We start from the raw sequence: 15495 nt of genomic DNA on the forward strand, positions 1-15495 counted from the left end.
AGGGTGGCATGATTTCCAACACGGTAAGACATTTGTTCATATTCCTGGCTTGGCTGTATCCTCTTTCTCCAGATTGTTGTTGGGGTTTCTCCCAAGCAGAGCTTCTGTTTATATTTTTTTCCCCCAGCATGGGTGTTTTCCTTTTGGAAGATTCCGTAGTTGGTGGGTTGACATCCCGGTACCTCGTCGTTTCCTCAGTGAAGTCGCCAGCGGAGTTGTTGGTATGATGTACTTCGTTTATGCCATCTTTCCCCATCAGGGTTTTTGTTGAGGTTTTTACCTCTCCTCCCTTCAGCAGAGCAGTGATTCTTTCCTCCTCAGCAGTTGTGGTTCCTTTTGGAAGGTTTGGTATTTGGTGGTTGATCCCCAGTTCTCCTTCTCTGCCTCAGATAAGTCCCAGTAGATTTGTGGTGGTGGATTGTATCTGTGATGATTCCTCCCATGCAGAGATTTGGTTGATTTCTTGATGCTTTGGATCCCTAGTAGAGTGGCTTGTGTGCAGAATCTACTTGTGTGATCTATTCTCTCTCAGTGGATTCGTCCCCATTGGAGTGGTTGACAGTATCCCCAGTAGAGTGCTTGTGCGGCTAGATTCTACTTGTGTGTTTTGTTTTCGAAGAAGTTCTTGCCTGTGCAGTGAGCTCTGGTTTCCCAGCTGAGACTGATGGTCCTCTGCAAAAATCTCGTGATTTCTCCACTTCCCCAACAGAGTTGCTTTCGTGGCAGTTTCTGCCTGTTGTGAACTTCTGATCCCCAGTTGGGTTGACTGATGATCCATCACTCAGAGATTTTGTGTGATTCTTGTGATATCTCATATCTCCAGCAGATTAGATACTCTCCATTAGAGTTTCTGACTTTCTCTCCTGTGGTGTAGTACCTCGTCGTTTGTGTTAGAAATGTCTGTTTTGTCAGCATTCATCAAACATAAATCACGCATATTCATACATACTTTCAACATTCAGATGTTCATGTTGCATTTTTGCCATATATCTTTTGTTTGTTGTCTCCTGCTAATGGTGATATAGATATCTTCAGTAGATCTCCCCAAGCAGATGTTGGGTGTCTAATCTCTCAATATAGAGTCAGCCCCATAAGCAGAAAGTGTTTGTCATTCCTTCTGCAGTTCCCCACTGAGATATATCCTCGTGGATGACGGTTGTTTCCGTTTCCTCCCAACGCACATATATTGGGATGGGTTTTCCCTATTGAGTTATATCCTCATTAGGATGAGTCTTGATTCAGTTTGCCTTTTTGGTTTGATCCTGAATTGGCCCTTTTTTCAACTGTCTCTTGTGATTCCCTGTGGAATAAATGAATAAATTGTCCAGTAACCGGCAATAGTTCATCTTATCCCCAGCGGAGTTTTTGGCCTTCTACCCAGTAACCGGTAGTTATAAGTCCTATCCTTTTGGTTTTCTACCAAGTAACAGGTAGTTGTATATCCTATATACCTTTTTCTCTCTTTGTGGAATATGTGGTTGTTTACCCAGAGATTGGTATTTGTGAACTTTCTGTTCCTCAGCAAGAGTCGGTGGTTTTCTACCCAGTATTCGGTAGTCGTAAATCCTATTTTCTTGCTCTCCAATAGAGTTTGTGGTTTTCTACCCAGTAACTGGTAGTTATCAACCCTATTTTGTTTTCCCGTGCGGAGTTGTGATCCTTTCACTCCCGACGCAGAGGTTTTGGTTTTCTACCCCGTATTCGGTAGTTGTAAACCCTACTTTTTATCCTCATCAGAGTTGTGGCCCTCTACCCAGTAACCGGTAGTTGTAAGTCCTATCTCTATTCCCATAGCAGAGGTAACCTTTGTGGTTTATCCTGGTTGATGGTGGATTTTGCGGTCTTCTACCCAGTATTCGGTAGTTGTAAATCCTATGTTGTTGTTGTCTCCCTAGCGGAGTCTGTGCTTTCTTGTGGGTAATTGCCGTATGCTAGCAATTTTATCCTCAGCTGAGTCTTTGGTTTTCTACCCAGTAGTCGGTAGTGTTAAACCTCTTGTTTCCTCAGCCAGAGTCTTTGGTCTTCTACCCAGTATTCGGTACTTGTAAATCCTTGATTCTCCCCTTTGCAGAGTTAACCTTGTTGTTCATCCTAACCGATGATGGTTACCCTTTGTGGTTATCTTCATCCAGTATTCGATGTTGATATTCCCTTTGTCTGGGTATTTGCTCTGAGTAAGCAATTGTATTCCCAACAAGTGTTTTGTGGATAATTACCGTATGCTAGCAATTTTATCCTCAGTGGGTCCTTTCACCGTTTGCCAGTGATATGTTCCCCGGATCATTGATTGTTCATCAGTGCATCCCTTGTGAGTCGTCTTTCATCTACCCTTTTGACGGTAATGATTGGTGCTCCTTTTGATCGGTCATCTTTATATACCTTGTTTTGGTATCCCGATGCCTTTCTTTTCGGTCGATTTATCCTTTATTAACCCAGTAACCGGTTGTGGATAATCTTCCATGCGAGTATACTATCTACGTTATGACGGTAATGGATAATATATCTCATGCACTCTTCAGTCGATGCCTGTTGTGTTTCCCCAGTCGAGTAAGATTCGTGTTCCCTTTGCGGAATCAAATATTTGTTTCTACCCCTTTTTGAGCGTATCTCCCAGTAACCGGTGATATGTCTCCTGGATAATTGCCGGATGCTTGCAATTTATCCCCTGCGAGTTATCTTTCGTTTACCCTGTTGTTGTTGGTAACGATTGTTTCTCTTTTTGATCGTTCACCTATTATATGCCCAGTAACCGGTATCCCTAGTGTTCCTTCCATGCGAGTATATTATCTACGTTCTGACGGTAATAGATAATACATCTCATGCGAGTATACTATCCATGTTCTGACGGTAATGGATAATATATATCATGCACTATTTGGTTGAATCCTTTTGTCCTTCCCCATTTGAGTAAGATTCGTTTTCCCGTTGCAGAATCGAATGTCCATCCTATAAGTTGATTTGCTTTTTCAAGCCCTCCTTTCGGATGATGAGTGTTTTGGCATATATACTAATTCACTCTTCGGTCGGTCACCTATTATATACCCAGTAACCGGTATCCCTGGTGTTCCTTCCTTTTTGCTCCCTATTATGACCTTGGTCCCCTGTGGAGTCTGATTTTCCTGAGTTGATGTACCTGTTTCAGGTCTTTCTCAGATGTTTGGTTGATTGATATCTCTCACCCGTATACCGGTCTTAGATATTCATTCTTCCTGAGCTTGTTGTTCTTTCACCCAGTAGCCGGTGTTTAGATCACATGTCTCTTTGAGCTTGTTACCCAGTAACCGGTAACACCTCATCTTGCAGACTTTCTCCAGGAGAGTCTTTGTTAGACACCCCCCAGTGGAGTTCTTGTTGTGATTTTTACCCTTTTGCTATATTGGCGTTTTCCCCAATATATGCAAGATTTTTCCCCGACAGGGAGGTTCTGTGTGAATCTTTCCCCAGTTCGAGTCCGGATTTTCATCCGAAGTATCTTTTATGGTCAGCTTGAGTCTTTCCAATGGATGTGTTCCCTTTGGAAAATTCTTCTTCTTTTTCCCTGTTTGAGTCCTTTACTCCCCAGTGAGTCCCCAGTCCAGTCGTGTCCTGCTCACGCTGTGTCTAATTCTTTGTTTTCCCTAATTCAGAGTCGTGTCCTACTCACGCAGTTTTTTCTTATCCCCATAAGAGTCCTGTTTGAGTCTCTGTTCCTGGTGAGTGTATTACTCCGATGGATTGTCTTTTCTTCTTTGTGGACCAGTATTCCCCACAGAGGTTGTTTGTTTTGCATTCATACATTTGCATCATGAGGTTGTAGCACCTCAAATTTGCACCTCCCATTTTGTACATACATTTTCATTTTTAGGTCATAAGCATTGCATTGTCCATTGCATAGTCTATCAAGTCATCAGTCAAGACTAGTCAGGAGATTCAGTTGTGCAAGCAAGCAAGTGTATTTTCTATGAGATCAAAGCCCTAGGGTTGGTTCAATGAGTTCATGTGACCTAAGGATCATTTTGAAGTGGTTTGGCCAAGCATTGAAGGCTCAAAGCTCATCAGTCAAGGTGCAATTCATCTGAAACCCTAGAAAGTCAACAAAAGTCAACTGTCAATTCAACCATGGATTTGAAGGTGGGAGATGGTTAGAGAGGCCTCATTCATGTCCATACAAGTCTCATTTGACATTTCAAACATCAACAGTGAAGAATTTGAGGTCAGATCAAAACTTTCCAAAAATAGTAAGTGACCTGTAATTTGAAATTGCCAAAAATGGAAAGGTTTTCAACTCAAGATTACATTATCAAGAAAGCTTCAAATGAAATTTTGTCCAACATGAAAGTTGAAGATATTTCTCTCCCATTTCCAAAAAGTCCAAGATCATGAATTTCTCATGTGTGGTTGAAGAGATATGGATCAATCATGGCCAAGTGAACATGGAACTTCAAACATGCATAACTTTCAAACCAAAAGGCCAAATGGAGTGGTTCTTTTTGCATTGTTCATGTCTTGACATATACTTTCCAAATCATACATCACATGCCATGCATTCTCATCACATAATTTTTTGGAAAATCACTTGATTTTGGAGGGAAAAATTATAATTTGAATTTGGTTCATTGTTTGATCAATCTATCATGACCATTGGCTTCCAAATGACATTTTGAGTGAAATTCACATGCCACACGTGCACTGTTCCATTGGTTTTTCCATGCATAAGGTGAAATGCTAAATTTGCACTTACACTCTCATTTCCCTAATTACAATTGCCATGGCTTAAGTGTGATTAAGAACATGATTAGTAGGGAGTATAAAGGACAAAGCATAACTGTTTTCTGATAATCACAATCAGAATTTTCAGATCTAGAAAAAATCCAAAAACTTGCTCTCACTTTTTTTCTCTCAATTTCTTCAAACACATTGCATATTTCTTGATCCATTCATCATCTAGAGGCATTTTGGAGCATGTTTGAAGCAAGAACCAAAGGAATCCATGCAGTTTTGAAGTAGCTCGAAGCTTGCATTCATCAATGGTGAATTCAGATTTCTGTGGAATCAAGCACGATTAAACTTCAATTCTTCATCCATTCATCCATACAAGTGATTTGGAGGATCTGTTTGAGCTTTTCAAGGCCTAAAGTCATCAATTCCAGTTCTGCATCTTCATCAAGGTTCCAAATCGACCTCCTTAATTTTTGAAATTATTATGTGATTGTTGTAGATCTTGCATTGCTGAGTAAACTGAGCTTTATTTCATGAGAATCCATGCCAAATTGAGTTAGTTATGCTGATTTGAAGATTCACATGTGAAACTTAATTGCTTCGATTTGCTCTTGATAGGTAGAATTAGGTTAAAATATGCATGGATTCGTGTTGTATGTTGGAAGATGAACATGTTGATATGCTTGTCTTTAAAATCTGAGAAAAATGTTCTTGGCCATGCACTGTTCACGATGAACTTGATGAAGATGATAGAAAATCCTTTCCAGAACGCATTTGATCTGTTAGAGTGTGTTTCCAGCGCTTTGCATGTGTTTGTACGTGAGCTTCACATGTACTGGTCCATCTCAGCGTATGCGTGGCAAAACGATTGGCCAGGGTTGCTTGGACTTGCCACCTGCGTTTAATGAAACGCAGAGTTTTGGCCAAGGCGCGCCACTTTTGAATTTTGCCTCGGTTCGAATCCGGCTGGCAACATCATTTCAAATGGCATTTTACATTTTCTCTTTTCCCTCCATACCATTTCCCCATGCTTGCATCATGTTTTTTTAATTTTTCTTTCACTTCCAAAATTCATAAATGATTAAATAATGATCCAAAAAATATGAGGATTTTTGCATTGTCTTCCTTATTGTTTCTAGTATTTTTCGGTTATTTTTCCCCAAATTGTGCATGGCTGGAAATTATTTTGCCTAGGGTTTGTGTACACATGTCCATTTTGAACATTGCTTTGCCATATCTTTTGTGAAATGCTCAATTTTAATCCAATGCTCATGAAATTTTGCATGATTAAACTAGACTCTTGGCTGGACATTTTGGTGTTGAGTTTGCATTTTTGTCAATTTCCATTGCTGAGTTATGATCATGTGAAGTTAGGTGTGACAATGTGTGTCACACCTTGTGATGTTCAACTTGATTAATTTCTTTGCCATGCCAAATGAATTCCAATTGCCTTGATTTTTTGTATGATGCTTCTTATAGATGTTGTGAATGCTCATGATTTTTTGTGCAATTTTTGAATTCATTTCTGATTTGATTGAGATTTTTCATTCTGGATGGTCATGTTTGAGCTTTTGGAGTGCATTGGATTTCATTCATTTGTGAAATGCTTGTGGTTTATCCTATGGATGTGAAATTTTGCACACTCTTTCTAGACATGTTGAAGTTTGTTTTGGCTTTGATTTGAGGTTTTTACCTTGATTCATTTCTGTTTTAGGCTTGTGATAAGTTGGTGTAACATTTGGTGTCATATTTGAGCTTGTTGTGATTGCCTTCCCTCATGCAATTTGATTACCATGCCTAATGTTGCTCAATTGCCCTAATTTTTTGTGTGATGATCATGTTGTATGTTCAGTTTACTCATGAATTTTCTTGAGATTAATTGAATCATTTTTGAATTAATGTGCATTTGTTCATTCTGATGTCACAATGTGCTTTCAACTTGCATACCTTGCCATGTTTGGTTTGTGAAATGGATTTGGTGAATGATATTGATGTAGGACTTTTTGGATTGTGTTCTTAATTGATTGAGGTTGATTCATGTTGAATTTCATGTTCTGTTTTGGATTATTTCTCCATCTTTGACCCTAGGCCTTGACCTAGTGGTTTGTAACTCACAGTTGAGTTTTGATTTCAGGTTACGAAGCACATTGCCATTGTTGATGATGCTCACTCATCTGGATGGATTAATTGGTTGATATAGACTAACCTTGAGTTGTTTTGTAGGCTTTGAGACCAAGTGGCTCATTGGCTTGTGCCTTGCTCATTGTTGCATTGCTTGCTTGTCTGTCTGATTGTATGATTAACTGTCTGTTAGATTGATTGAGTTGTGTACTGATGTGTTTGATGTTTCCACAGGTACATAAGTTGCTTAAGTTCTTTTTGAACTTGCTTTTGCTTTGCTTGGTTGCTTAACCATTTGAGGTATAACTCTCTGACTTCATGTAGTCTGGAAGACCTGTCCTGTTACTTGGGCATGCACCTGTCTGAAGCCCTCCTTAAGAGGCAATGCTTGTGTTTGTTTATCTTTGTGCCAAGCAGGAAAAGACCTCTATGAGGCAATTGGCAGATAAAAGAGATGTGCAATCCATCTCCTGCTACTCAGTGAGTCATTCACTTTGATCACACACCTTGTGTTGATGCATTGTGGATATTAACCCAAGATCTTTGTTGAGTCAGTCACATGTGGAGAAGAGTTCCAACTTTCTGAACTCCCACACTTTCATTTGTCTGAAGCTTTCCCAGGCCAGGGATAAGAGCTGTGAGGTCTTAGCCTCACTTCCCATTTCTTCTGCTTCACCCTAACTCTCAATGTTAGGGTTAAGAGCTAACATCACCCGATTCCAGTTGGCTTGTGTTTCACAGCCTAACCTTGTTTGAGCCCACTTTGTTTGTATATAGTGTGTGCTAATTGTGTGTATGTTTGCTTTGCCTATGCTGTTTAGGATAGCTTGCTTCCTGTGCAAGTTAGATAGTAACCTTAACATAGGGATCGTATGCATGATAACTTCTAGGCTCGAGTCGTAGTCTCCCTAGTAGTTTGTGTCTCCCTTTGTATATGGTTAGGCTAGTCCTTTTTCCCTGCGTAGGGGAACTACGTCGCCCTGATCCTCATACCAGATGAGGTACGTAGGCAGGAGATGAGCTGATCTCTCCGGGCGCCCTTTTCTTTTTCAACCCTTTTGTGTTGTGTAGGAGTCTGACATAAGTCCAGCGATTGGCAGTCGGTTTCCTGTGTGTTTGTTTGTTGTGTGCTTGGAGTCCGATGTAAGTCCAGCGATTGGCATTTGGATTCCAATGTGGGTATGTTTGGTTCGGAGTCTGATGTAAGTCCAGCGATTGGCATTTGGTTTCCATGTTTGCCTGTTTGGGTTTTGTTTGGCGTGTGTTAGCCAAGCTACGAGTGCTCTGATTCTTCTCCAGTCAGAGAAGATACGTATGCATAGGATGCGACATCCTAGCGAGCACGTTTCCCCCGTCCCGAACTACGTCGACTCTGATGTCTGTGCCTGACAGACTACGTAGGCCCAGGATGCGATATCCTGCCGAGTTAGTTTCTCTTGTTTTCTGTGTCTCTTTCCAGCCTGTGTGTGCAGTTTGTGATCAGTGTTTTTAGCAACCTTATCCTTTCTTTTGAGCGTGGATCCCGTCGAGTACGAAGGATGCGTAGGGGTGATAATACCTTCCCTTTGCATAACCGACTCCCGATCCCATCTCTCTTTGGTCGCGAGACCATGTCTTTTCCAGGTTTACTTCGAGCGTTTCCTTTCCCTCCTTTGGGATAAATAACGCACGGTGGCGGCTCTGTTGTTTTCGTTTTCCCGCCGGTTTTTCGCGTAATGCGACAGCTGGCGACTCCACTGGGGACAAAGAGAAGTTGACCTCTTGCTGGTCCATCTTCCCTAAGCGGGTCTCTCCTAGCACTCTCTAGGATAGGGTTTGGTTGTTGTTGCTGTTTCATTTATTGCATTCATTTATTTATTGTTTGCATTTATGTTTGCATTTATGTTTGCATTCATTTTCATCTGTTCATCTGGCTATGCTGTGTTGTCTCTCTGTTGGGGTGGGAGTTACTTGAGGTAAAAGGCCCAATACCCAGGCTATGAGTGAGATCTAGGATACCTAGGAATAGAGTGATTCATGGGAAGCGGGTGGTATTGCGCCACTTAGCGGAACATTGATATCACGAGCAGTTCAGACTCTGATGGGGTATTGTCGTTACATACTTCGGGTGTGTATATGATGATATTCTATGAAGGGGTTATTTATGCTGCGTTTCTCTCGACCTAACCCTGGCCTAGATGACACTCGTGAGTGGGGAGGGAATGATCATTATTACAGGTACAGTTGGTGACTTGTCGGTGACTTGTTGGTGACTTGTGATCCTGTTGGTGACTTGGTTCTACAGATTGGGTTGTCTCAGATGACTTTGGGTTTCAGATGAATTGTGGTTCCGAGTTCAAGCCGAAGCTTTGATCCTGTGTTCCGAGATGCACAGGCAGCCAGTCTTGTCTGCATCATTTGCATCATAGCATGTTTATTTTCAAAAAAAAAGATACGCAATAAAAAATTGAAAAAAGAATCAAAAAAAGAAAAGAAAGAAAAAAGAGAAAGCTAATCTCTGCATGCATATCATTTCTCAGGTTCATTCAGGAGTCTATTCACTGTGATAGATGGCATCCGTCCCAGAGTTGAAGCGGAAGACTTGCTCCTACAGCTTTCACCGTGAGCCTTTGACGTCTTTGATAGAGTTGAGCAACCTTGTGACCAGTGGTAATCAGAAGGGGTTTGTTGATCAGTATGGGGATATTCTGACACTGTTGAGGATGGTAGTTGATCCAGTGCCGTTGCAGACTCTTCTACAGTTCTACGACCCAGAGCTTTGATGTTTCACCTTTTAGGATTATCAGTTGGCGCCCACTCTTGAGGAGTACTCCATTCTGCTGAATGTTCCTATCCGGTATCAGGTTCCTTTCTTGGATGTGCCTAAGGAGGTTGATTTCAGAGTCGTTGCTAGAGCTCTCCATTTGGGTTTCAAAGAAGTCAGTGATAATTGGAAGTCCAGTGGGGATGTTGTGGGTTTGCCTTTGAAGTTCTTGTTGAGGATAGCTAGAGAAGAAGCAGAGAAGAGGAATTGGGAAGCTTTTCATGCTCAGTTGGCCATCATGATCTATGGGATCATCTTGTTTCCGAGTATGCCCAACTTTGTGGACTATGCTGCAGTCACTATCTTTCTTGGAGGAAACCCGGTTCCTACTTTGTTAGCTGATACTTACTATGTTATTCACAGCAGGCATGGTAAGGGTGGTGCCATCAGATGCTGTCTACCACTTTTGCTCAGATGGTTCTTGTCTCTCCTGCCAGTCAGTAGACCTTTCGTGGATGCTCAGAGCACTCATAAGTGGACTCAGAGGGTTATGTCTCTTACTTCATATGATATCAGATGGCAGTCTTACCGGATGGACGTGCGCAATGTTATTATGAGTTGTGGAGAGTTCCGGAATGTGCCACTTGTAAGGACTAAGGGTTGCATCAATTACAACCCGGTTCTTTCTCTTCGCTAGTTGGGGTTCGTGATGAATGGAAGACCACTTGACGCTGAGATAGATGAGAGTGTGTATTTTGAGAAGCGGAGTGACCCTGCTAGATTGGAGCAGATAGGAAGAGCTTGGAAGTCTATTGGTGTTAAGGATGGAGCTGTCTTAGGGAAGAAGTTTGCCATTGCTATGCCTGACTACACTGAGTGGGTCAAGAAGAGAGTGGAAACTTTGTTGCTGCCCTTTGATAGGATGAAGCCTTTACAAGTGCAACCACCTTTGATCTCCGCTGAGAGTGTACCTGCTGAGCAGTACAAGCAAGCCCTGATGGAGAATCGTAGGTTGAAGGAGAAAGAGCAAGATACCCAGATGGAGTTGTACAAAGCCAAAGCTGATAAGTTGAACCTGACTCATCAACTCAGAGATATACAGAGTGTAGATGTTGGTAGAGTAAGGAGCAAGAAGAGATCTTATGAAGAGATGGAGAACTTGTTGAATGCAGAACACCGAGAATGCTTGAGATTGCAGAGAGTTGAAGCCAGTTACCAGAAAAAGATAAGAGACTTGGAGAAGCAACTCAGAGACAAAGACATCCAGTTGAAGAAGGAAGTAGACTTGAGACGTGCATCAGAGAGCCAACTTGGAGGAGAAGTTGTAGAGCTCAGAAGACAATTGAAGGAGAAGCTCACTCCCTTGCCAGAATGTTCAGAGTGTGAGTTGTTGATAGACCAGTGTCAGTACTTGAAGACGCTCATTCTTGGAAGCCATTTGTCTTAGCTTGTATTTCTGATGTTTATGTTGAGAATCACCTCCAGGCTTGTTGGATGGGATTCATTGTTGTACTTTGATTCATTTGGATCTTTGTTAACATTGTTGTATGATCCTGTTGCTCATATTTATAGATGAGATTGTTGGTTTCACCCTGTGCTCACTATCTTGTGTATGTTGCTTCTTTGTTGTGCATTGCAAGTTGCCATTTCTTGCAGATGAATTAGGCTCTTTGAATGCCTGAGAAATGAGCATATCATGTGCATCATATGCATTAGCATCATACTCATATCATTTTGCATAACAGGTGTTCTTGATCGAGACTTCTCACTCTGGTTCCTGTGTCAGGCAGGATAGCTGATCAACGACCGCACCGCTACTCAACCAGATTGAATCATCAGAGGAATATGGACCAGGTTCAAGCAGAATTGGCTGAGATGAGGGCAAACATGGCCCAGTTTATGACTATGATGCAAGGTGTTGTTCAAGGGCAAGAGGAGCTGCGTTCCTTAGCCCAGAGACAGGAAGCTGTGATTCCGCCGTCTAACCGTGCTTCGCCCGTGGGTGTACCCATTCATGAGAATGTTCCTGCTGCTCCCGTCAATGACTACGCTGTAGGGGATGAACTAAGGGGTATCAGAATTAACGGACAGCCTCTTGCTGCAGAGACTGTCAATGCTAGAGCTACCCGGGCTCCTGTTCGTCATCCTGCTCCGATTGTTGATAGACAAGAGGACATGTTCACTCTGCTTAGTGAAGATGATGGTGATGTGGTGAGAGTTGAAGAGAGAGACCGTAAAGTTGATGCCCTTGCTGAGAAAATAAGAGCTATGGAATGTCAGAACTCCATGGGTTTTGATGTGACTAACATGGGTCTAGTAGAGGGGTTGAGGATTCCCTATAAATTCAAAGCGCCCTCGTTCGATAAATACAATGGTACTTCTTGCCCTCGCACTCATGTGCAGGCGTACTATAGAAAGATCTCTGCTTACACAGATGATGAGAAAATGTGGATGTATTTCTTCCAGGATAACTTGTCTTGGGCATCCTTGGATTGGTACATGGAACTGAAGAGAGATTCAATCCGCTGCTGGAGAGATCTGGGTGAGGCCTTCTTGAGGCAGTATAAATACAACATGGACATGGCGCCGAGCCGGACTCAGTTGCAGAGTCTTTGTCAGAAATCTGGAGAAAGCTTCAAGGAGTACGCCCAGAGGTGGCGTGAATTGGCTGCAAGAGTACAACCCCCTATGCTGGAGAGGGAGTTGACTGACATGTTCATTGGTACACTGCAGGGTGTTTTCATGGACCGGATGGGAAGCTGCCCATTCGGTAGTTTTTCAGATATAGTGATCTGCGGAGAGAGGACAGAGAGCCTAATTAAGGCAGGTAAGATTCAGGATGCAGGGTCCTCGTCTTCGAAGAAACCATTTGCTAGGGCACCTCGCAGGAGAGAGGGGGAAACCAGTGCTGTGCAACACGGTAGGAGAGTTGTAAACAGAAATCAGTATCGCCAGGTTGCTGCTGTGACCATTCCAGCACCTCAACCTCGTCAACAACAGCAACAACAGAGGGTTCAACAACAACCGCTACAACAACAACAACAACAGCCACGTCCATATCAGCCAAGACAGAGGATGCCTGATCGACATTTTGACCCTTTGCCGATGACCTATGCTGAGCTGTTGCCTGAGTTGCTCAGATTGGGATTCGTGGAGTTGAGAACAATGGCTCCGTTGACAAAAATACCACCTGGGTATGATGCCAACGTGTGTTGTGATTTCCACTCCGGTGCACCGGGGCACCACATTGAGAACTGCAGGGCTTTTCATCATAAGGTCCAGGACCTAATTGACGCTAAAACTATCATTTTTGCTCCTGTGCCGAATGTTGTAAATAACCCAATGCCTCCGCATGGTGCACACAGAGTGAACAATGTCGAAGGGGAAGAAGCTGAAGACTTGGTTGTTAGCATTGAGGAGATCCAGACTCCGCTGTCAGTTGTAAAGGGCCGTTTGTTGAAAGGGGGCGTATTCCCGGGCTGTCGTGAGGGCTGTGTTGATTGTGCTGAATCTGAGAACGGTTGTAATCAGTTGAGGGCTGGTATACAGAAGTTGATTGGTGAGGGTTGTTAGCAGATCATTCAGGCTGTTAGAGATCGTGGAATGGTGTCAACCGTCACTATCTACTTCAAACCGTCCGAGGGACGTGGCCAGAGGGTTGTTAGTGCGCCTACAACTGGTGGTACTCCTGTTACCATTTCCTCTCCTGTAACCGTCAGTAATCCGACTACTTTTGTTGCTTCAAGCAGAAGGGTTGTTGATAGTAGGGTCGTGCCATGGAAATATGACAACGCCTACCGCAGTAATCGAAGGGCTGAGAATCAGATTAGGCCGGTGAATCCGTCTCCTATGACGATTGGTGTGCCCAGTAGAACTCCTGTGGTTGTTAGTCTAGTTGTGGACAATGTTGGAGGACCAGGAGGGTTTACCAGAAGTGGACGTCTGTTTGCTCCGCAACCGGTGAGAGACAACAATGTCGAGGCACTTGCCAAGGCTAAAGGCAAACAGGTTGTGGTTGATGAAGAACCTGCTCAGAAGGAGGCGTCTGAGGGTTCATTCGAGAAGGACGTGGAGGAGTTCATGGAAATAATCAAGAAGAGTGACTACAAGATTGTAGATCAGTTGAATCAGACTCCGTCCAAGATTTCCATACTCTCTTTGCTTCTGTGCTCTAAGGCCCATCGTAATGCCCTGTTGAAAATGCTGAATCTGGCTTACGTGCCTCAGGAGATTTAGGTCAACCAGCTGGAGGGGGTGATTGCCAATGTGAGCACCAGGCATGGATTGGGGTTCACTGATTTGGACTTAACGCCTGAGGGACGTAATCATAACAAGGCCTTACATATCACCATGGAGTGCAAGGGGGAAGTGTTGTCACATGTGTTGGTAGACACTGGCTCTTCGCTGAATGTGCTGCCCAAGAAGACTTTGGGCAAGATTGATGTAAAAGGGGTTATCCTCACTCCAAGTGACCTGATTGTGCGTGCATTTGACGGATCCAAACGGTCTGTTTTTGGTGAAGTCACATTGCCAGTGAAGATAGGTCCGGAGGTTTTCGACATTGTCTTTTATGTGATGGACATCCAGCCAGCATACAGTTGTTTGTTGGGGCGTCCTTGGATTCACGCAGCTGGGGGAGTTTCGTCAACTCTCCACCAGAAGTTGAAGTATGTCTGGAACGGTCAGATTGTGACCGTATGTGGTGAAGAAGATATTCTAGTGAGTCACCTATCCTCTTTCAAGTATGTAGAGGTGGATGGCGAGATCCATGAAACTTTATGCTAGGCATTCGAGACTGTTGCTCTTGAGAGGGTGGCTTTTGCTGAGCAGAAGAAGCCAAGTGCCTCAATTGCATCTTATAAGCAGGCCAAGGAGGTTGTTAACTCTGGTAAAGCTAAAGGCTGGGGCAAGATGGTGGATTTGCCTATCAAAGAAGATAAGTTCGGAATTGGTTATCAACCTTTGCAGGCGGAGCAGGGTGTGCAGACAGGTCCGAGTACCTTTACCAGTGCTGGGTTGATGAATCACGGCGACGTCTTTGCAGCCAGTAGTGAAGATGGTGACAGTGATTGTGATCTCGACAACTGGGTTCGCCCGCGTGCACCAGGGGAGACGATCAACAATTGGACAACAGAAGATGTGGTCCAAGTTACTCTTCAAACAGAGTAATTTTCTTTTGTTTTTCATTTTGCACAAAACCCTACGTTCGGCCCAAGGCGTAGTGGTTCATTGTAGGGCCTCATCATGTTTTTCAATGATATCATTAATAAAGGACGTTTTGCAAACAATTTTGTGATCCCTGTCTTTCTATTTTTGTTTTTCATTTTTCAAAAAAATAAAAATGGCAATGTTTTTGTTTTTGTGACTTTCTTGAACTCTTTTTTCTAAAACAAAGCATTAAACATGCAGAAGTGATCTCACGGAATCCACTATGAACAGTTCTGTTATGGCTCAGTATGATTTCAATAATCCCATCTACCAAGCTGAAGAGGAGAGTGAGGATGACTGTGAACTCCCTAAAGAATTGGTCAGATTGTTGAAGCAGGAGGAAAGGGTCATCCAACCTCATCAGGAAGAGTTGGAGATTATTAATCTTGGTACTGAGGACGCCAGAAGAGATATCAAGATCGGGGCTGCTTTGAAAGAAGATGTCAAGAGCAGGTTGATTGAGATGCTGAGAGAGTATGTGGAGATATTCGTCTGGTCTTATCAAGATATGCCTGGGTTGGATACTGATATTGTGGTGCATCGCCTACCTCTCAGAGAAGATTGTCCTTCGGTCAAGCAGAAGCTTCGGAGAACGAGCCCTGATTTGGCTGTTAAAATCAAGGAAGAGGTTCAGAAATAGTTTGATGCGGGTTTCTTGTTAGTAACGACTTATCCCCCGTGGGTGGCCAACATCGTTCCCGTGCCGAAGAAGGATGGCAAAGTCA

This window comes from Lathyrus oleraceus, chromosome 3, assembly GCF_024323335.1.
Source record: "Lathyrus oleraceus cultivar Zhongwan6 chromosome 3, CAAS_Psat_ZW6_1.0, whole genome shotgun sequence".
Taxonomy (NCBI): Eukaryota; Viridiplantae; Streptophyta; class Magnoliopsida; order Fabales; family Fabaceae; genus Lathyrus; species Lathyrus oleraceus.